Consider the following 14,989-nt stretch of genomic DNA (forward strand, 5'->3'; position numbering starts at 1 on the left):
TAACTTAAAAGAAAATGTCAGTACATTTATAAATTAGGAAGGCAAGGCCCTTGTTCCTAGTGACTGCCTATGGCTCCCTTATGGTAGAAGAAATAGGGGATAATAGAAGGAATTGGGGATTTTAATGGAATTATTTTCTACCTGAAAAGCTACAGAATAGTATCGATTCAAATCAAAGAATATTTCTGATGAAAAAAATACATATTAAAATACAACATGTTCATTTCTTCTTCAAAACCTAGTTCAAAACTTCAGGTCAAAATATTTTTCAGTTCAAAGCATAACTGTGGGATAAAACAGTAAAATTGAAACAGGTTGAAATTGTCAAAATAAAATTATGTCATTGAACCACACAATCACACATTCCTTGACAACTCAAAATTTCCATTTTGTGGACAGTTCTTAAGTAATTGGTTTTTATCATATTTCATTGTGAGCAATTTCTGCTCATCTTGAAAATATTCATGAACAAGCAAAGTATTTCTTACCCAGTGCTAATTCAAATATGATTTTTACAGGGTTAGAGCAATTATTCAAAATGTAGACTTTCCTATGCAAATATCTCATAATTACATTCTGCATTCAGCCAGCCTAACACCATAATGGTGCTAGATTACCAGATTTATATAAAAATATGGAACAACCTTTGTCTTCTCTTAGAATAACTTGACTCTTAACTACAGGGACCACATGCCAAATTATCTTCTTTCACCCAAACTAATGCAAATTAGCACATCAGTCCATAAAGTGTACACTAAAACCATCTTTTATGCAGCAAAAAAAGTAACAATTCCTGTCACATTTATTTTAATTGTGCCACCATACAGAAGATGAATTACATTTCAGAGAAACAACACCTCTGCATGTAAAATTAGCCACTGAATTGACAATGAGAGAAAAAAAACAACAAAAAAAACAAAAATAAACCTCCTACTTAATGCAACGTACAAGTTACTTCTTTTTCTGTAGAAATATATTGGAAACATTCCAATAAAAGTGGCTTAATTTTGATGATCTCACCCTACTGAAACCATGAACAATTAGCTGAGTGCCAGATTTGCAATGACAAATTGGTGGAACTTTTATCTAGAAGGGGAAAACATACACAAGGGAATATTTTACTAATTTAGGACTAAAATTTAGTCTTTAATAATTTAATAGAGATACAGACAACAGGCACAGAAAGTTAAACACTTTTATTTATTGCAAGCAGCTTAACTCTATGCCATGTTTCTCTTGGTCTGTATGGCATATATGTCTTTTCAAAAAGGATACAAATTGAATTTTGGGTGGAATGGCTAAGAGGGAAGATCACAGATAGAAATCTTACCTCATATACAGGTGTGGGGAAAGGAATACACAGCATGGTGTAGAGAAAGGAATACACATCATGGTGTAGAGAAATTAATGAAGAAGTTCTGCAAAATGTAGCAAGTGAATGAAGATTTTTGTCTTCCCAGGGAAACATTTATTAGGACTTATGGTTTTGTGAAAACAGAGCTTTTAAATTACATATTATATAAAAGTATTCCATATAATTTCCAGATACTTTCTTATTGGAAACATTTTTAGGCCTAAATTTGCTCAGCCACACAAGGAAAAGAATTTTATGGAACTCATGGTCTCTTCTCTTGAAGCATTATACTTTTGCAGAATTAGAATGGATGAGAGTACTGCTTTCTGTTCCAGAATGAAAACACATTCATATGCTTTTTTTGTGAGATTTCTTTCAAAAGCTTATCTACATTCATCTAGCTCTAGCAAAATTATGGCATCCACCAACAGCTAGTTTTTGCTTTCTTGTTTGTTTTGTTCCTACTGGCTTTCCAAACATTATAAGCAAAGCCAGCAAAAACAAATTTACATTGGCATAGCTACATTGCATAACAGTTCTGGTAGTGTAGTGATGCCAACCTGGGGAAGAGACTTTACACAATACTGACAGGCAATGTTGAGAAAATTAAGCCAAGCCATATTTTTAACTATGGAATATAAATATCTTGAGTTTGGTTTTTATTTGTTTTACTAACAAAATGTATAATTCATCATATGATCTACAGTGCTACACACAGCATGGGCAAAACCCCAGAAGAGCTGGAAGACACTGTGCAGTAGGAAAACTATGACATTGTTATCACGGAAAAATGGTGAGATGACTTGCACAACTGGAGTGCTGTGACGGGTATCTATAAACTGTTCAGAAAAGATAGGCAAGGAAAGCAGAGATGGCAGGGTCACCCTGCATGTTAGGGAGTGTTTTGATTGTCTAGAGCTTAATGATGATAACTAAAGGGTTGAGTGTCTATGGGTAAGAATCAGGGGAAAGGCCAACAAGGCAGATATTAGTGGGAGACTGTTACAGGCCACCCAACCAGGATGAAGAGGCAGACAAAATATTCTATAAGAAATGGGAGGAATCTCACAGTCACTAACTCTTCTTCCGGTGAAGGATTTCAATTTGCCGGATGTCTGCTGGAATATAATAGAATGGAGAGCAAACAGTCTGGAGGGTTCCTGGAGTGTGTGGAAAACAACTTCCTGACACAGCTTGTGAGGGAGCCAACTACGGAAAGCACCCTGCTGGACCTGTTTTTTTGAAAAGAGAAGGGCTTGTGGGTGACATGATGGTTGGAGGTTGTCTTGGCCATAGCCATTACAAAATGATGGAGTTCTCAATTCTCAGAGACATAAAGAGGGGGATCAGAACTGCTACCTTGGACTTCCAGAGAGCAGACATGGCCCTGTTTAGCAGCCTGGTAGACAGAGTCCCCTGGAAGGCAGTCCTGAATGACAAAGGAGTCCAGGAAGGCTGGAGATTCTTCAAGAAGGAAACCTTAAAGGTGCAGGAATGAGTGTCCCCATATGCTAAAAGACAAGCTGAAGACCAGCCTGAGTGAACAGAGAGCTTTGGCTGGAACTCAGGCAAAAAAAAAGTGGAGTTTATGACCTATGGAAGAAGGGGCAGATAACTCAGGAAAACTACAAGGATGTTTAATGGTAAGGCCAGCTCTTCTCCAAGTAATCAGCCCCCTGAGCTGAAAGACAGGAATGGGGAGAACAATGAAGTCCCCATAATCCAAGGGGAAATGGTCAGCAACTGGGCCAGATGGGACCTACCAAAGGGTACTGAAAGAGCTAGGAAAGTTCTCACCAAGCCACTTCCGAGCATTTCTTAGCAGTCCTGGCTAACAGGGGAGGTCCCACGTGAGTGGATGTTAGCAAATGTGAAGCCCATCTACAAGAAGGTCTGGAAGGAGGATCTGGAGAAATACAAGCCTTTCAGTCTAACCTCAGTACCTCAGAAAAGATTATGGAGAAGATCATCTTCACTGCCACTGTGCAGCACATACAGGACAACAAGGCGGTCAAGCCCAGTTAGCATGGGTTTATGAAAGGCAGGTCCTGCTTGACTAACCTGATCTCCTTCTATGATAAGGAGATTCATTTAGTGGATGAGGGAAAAGCCATGGATTTTGTCTACCTAGACTGTAGTAAAGCCTTCGACATCATTTCCCACAGCTTTCTCCTGGAGAAACGGGTATTAGAGCACTGTAGGGGAAAGGTACTGCCTTGTAATGAAAAATGGGACTAATTCAAAAGTGGAAAGTTCCTGCCTAACAGAAAATAGTTTCAAAGTTCTGTAAATTATTTCCTTCCAGGCATTTTCTTTTAAAAGATTGTTCTTTTTTCTTTCTTTTTTCCCTTGGGGTTTGGTTTTTTTTCCCCCTTTTGGTAGAAATAGCTTTTTATTCACATACTATGTAGGATGTGTTTTTCCTTCAACCTTTTGACATCACATCAGTTCCCACCTCCTCAACATCACTGAAACAGATAAAATCTAAATTGTCAAATATAGAAACAACTCTCTTTTTTTAAACACTTCTTCCAGGTTCTGATCTTTCTACAAAGACTAAGGTCTCTCTTTGACAAAGTTAGTCCTCTGCTACATAGCTCTATAGATGATTTCACACCACAGCACTTTCATCCAGACAGGGTTGCCCCAAAAGTTCTCAACAGAACAAAATTCACCAGCACTCATCTTATACTGGTGAAGCTTTATAAAATTTCTCTCCAATGGTCACTAAGTTTCCTCAAACCAAAGTTTATGTTCAGAGTTTACAAGAGCAGGAATGACATGGCCACTGACAAGTACCAACAGCACTATTAGCTTGAGCAGATATGCTGTCCAGTCCAATTTTAGGCTCTGCAGACCTGCCCATAACTGCAGTTCATGAAAGGTCAGCTCTGTCATTTGTAATCACTACATAAAAAACACATTAGTGTCGCTGTTCCCATTTTGCTGGATAGTGTGGCTTTATCCACTTGCTCTTTTTCCTGGAGTGCTAGGCCAATCTTCATTAGAGTTTCCTAGAAAGCTAGGATAGATAAATAGGTTGTATGAGAGTTGTGTTTCCTCCCCTGCTCTGCACATTGACCTTTTCCATAAGGTCATATTCAGAAGGTGAGGAGAGGAATGGGCCTGAGCCCAGAAGCATTAGTGATGCATTTTATTAACTATCTGACGTGGCCAAAATGTGCATCAGTTGTGTCAGTCACCAGCAAGCAAGCATCGTATCCATTTTGCGTTATGTCCTGTAGTCACAGAAGCTGTGGGACAGTTTCTTGTGATCTTCCTGGGCCTCTTGGGATCTTTCCTTAGCTTCTTACAGCACATATTCTTGCTAGTTCAAGTCTAGGCATCCTTGGGCAAATACAACATAACACATCTAACGTTTGTGTTGCAGAGCACTTGGTTTTACTCAAGAAAGCCTTCTGAATTGAACCATCTCTGTCGTGAGGCCCTAGTTAGGGTTGGTATAATAAATGGGTCTTACTAAAGTAGATGCAGAGACTTACAGAAACAGAAATTCCCTCTGAGCTCCTAATTCCAAACTATTTTTTCAGACACATGTGTATTTTTCTAAAAGTGCTTATCACTGCCTAATTTGTCCTGTCTGACTTCAGCCTGTAAGCAGAGAGCGCTACACAGGTATGACTGCATTTACATTTGTCTGACATCTGGCATCACTGTGGACTGTCCTTCTTCATCTTTATTGTTTATTTTATCCCCTAATTTCCACAATTGTTTTATTTCTTCCCTGTATTTTTTATTCTTTTCTGATAATTTTATTACAAACATTTTCCTTCCTCATTTGGATTGCTTTGTAAAGATAGATCACCAAATGAAAATATCCCAGAGTGGATAGTTTATTGTACTAAATTGACGGCCTTATCTGCTTTCATGTTATCATTACAATTGTTCTTGTGTTTGGATAGTACATAATTTCTTTTGTCCTTTGGAAGTCTCAGGAGTACTTTGGAGAACTGTATTTCCAGCGCAGGCTTGCATAGAAGAACTGAAACAGAAACACTCTTTATGGGCTACATTACAGTTTTGACTACAGCCCACAACAAATAGCAGTACAAAAGTGAGCCATCCTGTGGAGTAAACTACAGGCAATCTGGACTGGACACCAAGCTGCCTTGAAAGTATATTTTGTTACATCCCTTCAAATACCCTAGCACATTCATTATAGTTGTCTCTGGTCTGAGGAAAAATCTGGGACCTCCTTCCCACTTCTTCAGGTTGTTGTCAAAAACATCACCAAAACTACCCATGAGTTTTGGCTAGAACCTTAAGAGCCTTCAGGAAGAGAGAAAGTAGGTAATTTTAATGTACATCTGCCAGGATGTGAGTCAGTGTGGAAGAGACTTTTGTCCTTCCTCATGGCTAGTTGACTTTAAAAGTACTCTACAAGCTTTCCGAAGCCTTCAACAGTAGGCAGCCATCAGATCAGCTTAGCAGTGCATAAAGCTGAACTCAACATCTCCTCTCCCAACAGCCAGGAAAAGCATGACTTTACCTCTGACCTAAGAATTTTCACTTGGCTTTGTCATCTTTGAAGCCTTGTCTTGTATGCAGCTCTGTGACCTTCATATGATTAGAAGCAATGCTATCTTTCCCGTGTGAGCTGGGGACTCTTCAGCATCAAGAAGAGCTGGCAGTGTCTGCCCCTTACGAGTAATGGTGTGTTCACAGAAAGCTGAGGCTTAACCACTTGTTCTGCCACACTTGCAGAGCCTCGCCATGAATACAAACACGTAGCACATTTCAGACCATAACGGATGGATGTGCATCCTGCTTATCGAACTGAAAATCCTTCTTAGCTTATAAAAGACAGAGCAACAAACAGGAACGGTTGAGCCGAAGTCTATATATAATGGATCTAAGAGATATCCTTCTGTCATGCTGAGACTTGATTACAACCTAAGTGCTGTCAGAAGGGCCATATGTTCCATTCACAGCATGGCTTAGCCCTCTGTGGGCTCAGCAGGAGTGGGCTGTAGCTTGGCAATTTGTCCAAGGCATGTCATGAATTGACTAGGATAAAGAGATTAGGGTCCTGATCCTCCGGAACCTTCCACCTTGTGCAAAGACTTGTGTGAGCACAGAGTGGATGTGAATGGATACTGTTTGGCTTTCTTAGAGGTTTAGCACCACTTTGGGCTCATTTCAAAAAGGTGAAAATGACTGTAGAAGCAGCAGATAATCATTGACCTTAATTCCTGCCCTGCATTTCCTTTGTGCTTGTGTGTTTTTTCAATGATTTGACTGTTTCTAACAGCTACAGTTGAAACAAAAATGGAGAGGACAAACGTGACAGCCTCTACTGTGCTCCTTCACAGCATTCAAATCTACCTTCAAACCCCATGCCCGTGATCCTTGATCATTAAAATCAAGAAGTAACAGAAGTTAATAGTTCTTTACAAACAAAATAGGATTAATGAAATAACTCACAACAAAAAAATGTGGACTGGACAGAAATTTGCTATCCCTCTGCTGGTCTCCCAACCTTATTTACTACTCCTTTGTCCCACCCTCAGTCTCCTTCTGTAATGGTGTTTTCTTCAATGACTTAGAAAATGGCTTGGAGTCTCATAAGTCAGTGGTGCAGCAATATTTCATGAATGACTTCTGGAATGGGGATCATGCCCAGACCCCTGTTAATTTTCATGCAAATTAGTGACTCTGTTTAGAAAGGTCAGAACTGCCATAACAGCAGGCAAGCTTAGTGGAGTTAAGGGTTTGCTCATGTATTCTTTTCACAGCGTCCTGTTGAAAATAGCCCCATCTCTGTCACAAAGAGAACAATATTATGATTTGAAATATGATTTTATAAGTCAGATGAGAAGTGGATAATGTACTAATATACTTGCATCTAAAAGAAAAGGGGAATGAAATGTCAATCTCCCCTTGAATTTTGTTCTCAAAGTAATTGAACATAAGTATGTGCCCTGAATCACAGGTATGAATCAGAGTTTCACAGATTTTTCATAGTAATTGACACCACACTAATTTCTTCAGAAGGGCTCTGCAATTAATGCAGACAGGACAAAAGGAAGGAAGTTGATATGGTATTATAACTTTAAGCTCCATCTGTAATAAAGGGCCAACTTAGTGCTAGCAGGCATAAAATTCTGTGTTTTGTCATATGAGGGGACATTCAGTCTGCAATTTCTTTTGCACCATACAGAATATGTTTATAGTTATACTGGAATTTTCTAAATATTCTTTCTCTTTAGTTAGGGGTGGAATAAACCAAAATAAATTCTCTCTTGGTTTGACCCAAAATGAAATGTGTAACGTAGCTATTTGTGTTTTTAACATTAAGAAACTGATGGCAATATTATAAAAAATATCATTACTGAAGATATAAATTAGATGGTTAGCTTTTCAAACCCCAAACCAGTATTTTTTCATTTTGGTTGAAAAGGCCCAGTTTTGTTACAAGAAGTTGACATTTTCAATTAATAGGATGCCTAAATGCAGTAGCTGTCTGTACAAGCATGGCAGTTTATGAGAATAAGATAAAAAGAGCAGCATGAAAAAAAGCTTATTTTCTAAAGTGTCTGGGATAGTCTGGAGATGACTGATTATAGCCCATGCTACATGTGATCTGAAGCGATCAAGGTTTTAGCATTCAGTTCTGACTGGGCATAGGCACAGGACTGTTGACAGCTTTCTGCTTCCTAGACCCTTACCTTAATCTGTTTGGTTTACTTTACAGTCTAAAAAGACTCTAAAACACTTCAGCCCTGCTTTGCAATTAGAAAGTACCTGCAAATAAAAATTCCTGAAGTCCAAGGAGGTGTCTGTAAAGCAGGAGAGGGAGCCATGGGCTCAGGAGAGGGAGCCATGGGCTCAGAAGAGGTACTAAACTTCTCTTGTTTTGCATGGTGGGACGGTGAAGGTTTGTATCCTGCAAGATCATCTTCAGGGCACGGTTCATTCCACTGGATTTAGTGCTGGCAGGACTGGAACTTCAGTGCTTAGTAGAGTGAAAAACACCATTACAGTGTGCCATGCCTTGGATGGCTTGCCTTTTTAGCTGTTCAAAAACTCTCTGAAGTAGAAATGAGGTGGCAAAAAAATTATACCCTTTTCAATGCACATTCTTAGGCTGGATTACCATTGTTTTTCAGCTGCACAAATTTGTGCGTGTTGTGTGCAGCAATACCAACCTCTGGCAATCTGTTTGCTAACAGTTCTCAAACAGAAGGGAAATTCATCACATAGAAGCCTAAACTGAGTTATTCACCTATAACATTAACTATTTGAACACTCTCCTGCTGACTGTTCTGTTATGTCACATGCTAGCTCAGCTTCTCCCTTCTACTCCTTGTGGGTGCCCTGCAGTATATTTGGAATAAACCCTTTGGCTTCCTAATTTCCTCCATTACTGCCCCCTGCTAGTATGCTTCGGTGATTTTCAAAGGTGATCTGGGAAGGAGTTAATTTGGAGTCTGATTTCATTTTTATTTAGTGTGCAGAAATGACAAGCAAGCTACAACAGTACCCCTCTGCTTTGGAAAAGAGCCAGGTTCAAAGACCATGGAGCCTTTTATAAAGCTCCATTACTAGAATAGGTTTCAATCCTACACCATTCAAAACCATTAGACGTGCTCAAACGCATTCTTTCCCTATCCCTAACACAGCAGGGTACAAGGTGAGACAGATCAGGTTCAGCAGACAGGTATTACCACTGCATTCTCACATTAGAGTGAAATTGGTTTGGTCAGTTCTTTCATTGTGCTCCCATGGAGAAAGGTTGTCCTTAGTAAATGTTTTGTAATCAAGTGCTTCAAGTGAAACTTCAGAAGTAATGGAAGCAGGACTTTTAAAAAGCCTGTTTTCTTTCTTAAAGTTTGATAAAGATGCACATTTAAGTGGAATTCACAAGCAGGAAAGTACTATGAGAATTCAGGGCTCACATATGTTTTTATCTTAATAGTTATTAATCTGTTACTACTATATATATATTTATTATGAAGGTCATTGAATACTGGCTTTCATCTGCTCTTTCCTCTTCTTAAAATAGATTTTACTCAATAACTTTCCTGCTTTTGGGTAAGGGGTTCAATATGCAGTGGTATCCTTTCTCTTGTCAGACATGAGGTTAGTACTGAATAATGACAATAATTAAAAGTACTCTAACCGATGTGACTAATAAATTCCCATCAGTGGTGAAGGACAAATCTCAACACACTGGGGCTGGTTTGGATAAGCAGCCAAAAGATTGATTATCCAAATGTTACCCAAAGGCTGCATGCTAAAATGAGAGCAACAACAATTCAGATGAAAATCTTATAATAGCAGCTGCGTCGTGGTAAGTTCCTTCCTGCAGCTGGAAAAATAACTGCTGTAGTTTTTAACTGGACGCAGTATAACCACTGATCAAAACAGCCTGATATATCATGCTTTCCCAGCACTTCTCAGATCCAAAATCATGAATACTGACACTTTTTGGACACTGATGAATAGCTTTCAATGAGGTGGGGAGACTTCTAGCTTTCCATTTTGGCCACTGAATCTAAACAAGCTCTGTTATTGAATTTCATGAGAAACAAAAGAAATATGTTTGTATTAAGAATATATAACAAAGAATGTTTTATGTTATATTTTAATTTTCATTTTTAATAAAGAATATAAACTTGTAATACTACTTATATTGTTATGTATATATTACATATATGCATAAATATTTCTGGTATTTTTGTTACATTCTACTCCGAAATGACTGAAGAAAGATACTATCTGGTTTTGATATGTTATTCCACAGTCTATAACTACTATAACTAACTCTGATACTTTAATTTGTACCTATTTTTTTTTTTCCTAGCACATTCAGCTTTCACAGATCTCCACAACTCCAGGTTTTCCTTGCTTATGAACACTGTTCTCTTCAAAAGCAAATGCACTGCCTTCTCATCTCCATCTATATGCCAGCTCTGCTTGTTTCTTTGTCAACATAAATGCAAGCTTTCCTGTTACTTCAGCCATGTTAGCCTTTTTTCTCCCAGTAAACTCTTCTCCCTTACAGATTTGAGTAAATCTGTCTTTGAGTTTTATCTTCCCCAAACGGTGTCCAAGTAATCAGCCAATTTTCTCAGAACCAAGTGAAAAGACAGATAGGAAAAATAGTACTTGTAAATAGAGAAAATAACAAGGTGGAAATGCTTATCCCTATTTAAGATTGTAATTATTCAGCTGTGTTGCTCCTCTTCCCTAATTTAACACTCATGATGTCCATCATGCCCCTCTGTGTAGTAGTGTATGCACAGCCCTGATGTGAGCCCTGAGGTGTGCAGGCAGGCATGAGAGCATGCACCTCATCAGTCAATGGAGCAGCTAAAATTCCCTTCCACTCATCTGCCTGTGCATACTGTGCCTAATGCTTCTTGGTGCCTTCATGTGCTCACTAACAAAACCAAATATTAAGTAGCTGAAGGGAACAGTTTTGGAATAACAAGATAAGATGCCTTAATGTGAAATACATTCATTTATTCCACACAAAGTGAAACACATCAATTAACAGGCAAAAAATCTCATCCTGCAAAAAAAAAATCAGGTATAAAAAAAAAAACTTAATTAAATTAACTAAATAAAGTATTTGCCATGAATAGTTCACCTTGTTTTAGTCCTTGTTCAAAAGAAATTCTTAGCCATTACTCCCAGCCCTGCCTGACGAGAAAGCCTGAAATTTGATCTTTAGTTTTCAGACTAAAACTGTATTATTATGCTTAGGATTAGTGAATAATGTCAGTATTACATTACTCCAAACACATGATGAGTATGGGGGTTGGGTATAACCAGTTACCTTCCCTTTTTGTCTAAAATTTCCTTGAAGAGGCAAAACCTGAAAAATTCCTTAAAAAAATAAAAGAGAACTAAAAAGAAACTTAAAGAAATTCCTTCAATTTACTTTAAGGAAGCCTTTCATGCTGAGTGCATTAAAAAGCTCCACAACCCAAACACATTCATATAAAAAGCAATTTCCTTAGATAACAACATTCTTTATTCCCCATGTTACTATTAAAGATGCTAGTGTTTGAATAGCTTACTGTCTCACAAATCAGCTTTTCCTTCAGCTGAGGGAAGTCATAACCCTGTGTTTATGACATCTCATGCTGTTTCTCCAAAAATAATTGTTGTGCCACCAGTGCAGAAAAGATCATGGAGGTGATGAACTTTTAATATGTTAAACACTCACCCTGACGCTAAAAGCTATATATTTAAATTAGATGCATCCTGGCTTCCAATTGTGCACAATCAGAATAAGATACCTTCATGCCCTCAGTGCAAAAATTGGAGTACCTGTGCTCTTGAGCCCTTGAATTGGGCACAAACAAGGGCGTCAAATACAAAGGACTTGGTTCTGCCAGGTAAAGAAAAGCATTTCTGAGGTTTTGAGAATCTATAAACTGCATCAACTTCTCTTGAACTGAAGATGCAGAACATCCTAAGACTCTCACATGTGTATTTACTCTCCACATTAATGGTCTCTTTCAAAATATCACTTTACCTTGTGAGGTTTTTTTATGTTGGGCTTTTTTCTTTTGTTTTTTTTTTTTTCTTTTAACTAAGCACTGGAACACATTGCCCAAAGATATTATACAGTCTCTGTCCCTGGAGCTATTAAAAAGCCCTCTGGACAAAGTCCTGGGCAGCTTGCTCTAGCTGTCCCTGCTTGAGCCTGAAGGGTTGGACCAGAGGATTTCTGAGGTCCCTTCCAGGGCTGTCATTTGAGATCAACAATTTACAGTCAGAAGCTGCTGTTCTTTCTTGCTATGTAAACTAAATGAGGTTACCAAGATGAACTACTAATAGGAACATATATTTTTAATAGGTAGCAAAATTAACCAGGTAAATGATGGATTATAACTGTGCTTTCTTCTGTTGGAAGTTGGGCATTATGTTTATATTCTCTTTATTGCAATGATATCTTTATAAAAACATGGAACAATTTCTATTGTAATTTTCCAATTTTACAAAAGTAAATGGAATAGCATTTAAAAAATTTGCAGAAAAAGGTGATTTAGGTGAAATATATTGTTAACAATTTTCAATAGGAGAAATATCTCCATAATGAGAAAAATGAGGAAGGGATAAACGTAAGCAAAATAATAAGCTTTGGGGTTTGTTTATTTTCCATAACAGTATCAAACTAATTCACCTGAAACATTATTTATCCTTCTTACATATTATACTAGCCAGAAGAATCTAGAAGATAAAGGGCAAGAACTTCACTTCTAAAGAATTCCTTACTGCAGAGTAATCAAACTTTTGATTAGTGGATGTGTGGATGAACAGGAAAACCAGTGCATAAATGATAGCTTATTAGTTAGCTTACTGCCGTATTTACCAGTAAATCCAAAGGTGAAACATTAACATCACTTTCAGCCCTCAACTCTCCCTAATTTTGGTAGCCTACAGGGCTGTCTGGTGGCTCCAAGGTCAACCTATAGAAAGTGAAACAGGCAGTTTTACACCTCTGACCCTAAAGCTGTTTGTCGAGTGTCACATCCAGTCCTGACACAGCTCCTCTGTAAGGAGGAAGTGTTGCCAGCTGAGAGTTATATGCAAGTCCTGTAGTGGAAGATAACAACTCCACATCTTAGAAGAATATAACAACAATCTGTTCTTTCAAAACTCTCCTTACTTTCTGGCCCACAAATAGAAATTATGGAAGAGTTAGAAGGTAGTGAATGCATATCTGAATCCCCTGGTGATATGGAGAGTACTTAATGTTAAGGCTAAATATCTTTGAGGTGGAGATTGAATGAAAATGCTTTCTGTGGTCAAGTCCCAGTAGGGACATACATTTAGTGCCTTTTAGATTTGATTGTATTGGCCTTCCACATTGCCACAGCACTAAACCAAAACTAAGTATAGGCACACAGGTCCTGGGCATTTTCCAAATTCATATAGCAATATTAAAGATACTGTACTTTTATTGTCTCAGTTTAGAGGTTCCTGTGAAGTCTGGATTCCATTGCTTTAAGATAAAAAGAGACCTGTTTTATCTTATAAATTAAAGCCACTAAGAAGGTTAATTTCAAAATTCACTAGAAAACAAATAAGATTTTCCATTGAGTCTGAAAATTGCTATGGCCTTTCATCTCCAGGCAAATTTGCATGGCTATAGAAGCTGCCCAGTTGCACTACAAGCATTATTCATTCAAGTGGCCCAAAAAAGGAATTAAATGCTCAAAACACCTGTGAAACTTAGCAAATGCGGCATAAAGAAAAGCACACTACTCCTCACTCCACAAAGAGTTTATTTCCCACATCTCGTCTAATACCAAAGTGTTGGAAGTGGGGGAATCAAGACAGGGGCAAAAAAAAAGTGGAACACTCTCAGAGCATGAAGCGGCCCTGAAAGAGAATGGTAATTAATTAAGAGGTTTGACACCAAGGCTCAAAGGGTAGCAGCTAGTTTGCTTGTTTTGATTTCTCTTGGACAGTTTTTGTCCTAAAAATTCTTTAGGAAACAAATGCAAGTTCTGGTTTCATTGAGGACTTAATTTGATACACTACTCCTTCAGATACCCTTGTCACCAAACAAAATTATTTTTTTTATTTTTATTTTCCTTGATTAAAGAGTATTTCATATTTCTGGAAATAAGCTATTGTGCATGTAGATTTTAGAAGTACGAAGAGATGACTAGATCTACTGTGATCAGTGAGCAGTAATAGGCTTTGTGGAAAAAAGTAAAATGCATTTGTATAACAAAACATATTGGATAACTGACATATTCAGTGCATTTTAATAGTTTTTGTTACTTCTAAGTGTTTATTTCTTGAGAAAAATTTGCAAGGGAAGATAGTGAAAATTTTTCCAGGCAAACTTAAAGATAGTTTTTTTAAATAATTTGTTATACTACTACTCCTCTTAGCCATTAACAGATTTTGAAAAAAAAAAATTAATGATAACAACAATTACAGTTTCAAATTATGTCAAGGAAATCAAGATCAATATTGAAATAACAACTACAATGACCAATCCTATAGGTAGAAATGTAGAAAAAAAAACCAAACAAACCAACAGGTAAAATATTCAGATAAGAAAAAAATTACTTGTAATATGACTAGAATATCAGTATGTGAAATTCCAGGGTTTTTTTTCCTGGAAAAAAAAAAGAATATGTTTTTTAAGACTGAGGAAATTATGCTCATGCACTAGAGCACTAAAGTTCAGGTAGATCTATCTTCTTTTTCCAACTCTTGCACAAACTTTTTTGGCATCTTGCAGTTTTTTGCCTTGATTTTGCTTTTCTAATATGTGAGATCATGGTTGGATAATCCTATTTAAACTCATGACTAGTTAACTCATTCAGATTTGAAAACTATTAATACAACATAAGAATGAAAGTAGAAAGCTTAGTAGCCTTTCACCAGTTTACATATATATTTCCCTGTGGTCTAAGTTTTTAATCTCTCTTTCTTCTCTTTCTCTTTCATTAAAAAGTTCTCTGGAAGGACACCTAGAAAATAAAATGGTATCTTCAAAGAAACTCAGCATTGAACTGCTTCAGCTCTACACAGAGTCAGTGTAAGTTTTACCACTGATATCCCTCTAGCTCTCTTTTATGCAGAATAAACCATGTTTTTCAGAATGTATTTCAGGACTTCTTTGTTGCTTGTCTG

This window comes from Pezoporus occidentalis, unplaced genomic scaffold, assembly GCF_034315485.1.
Source record: "Pezoporus occidentalis ecotype Australia unplaced genomic scaffold, CSIRO_AGI_Poc_V1 ctg4, whole genome shotgun sequence".
Taxonomy (NCBI): domain Eukaryota; kingdom Metazoa; phylum Chordata; class Aves; order Psittaciformes; family Psittacidae; genus Pezoporus; species Pezoporus occidentalis.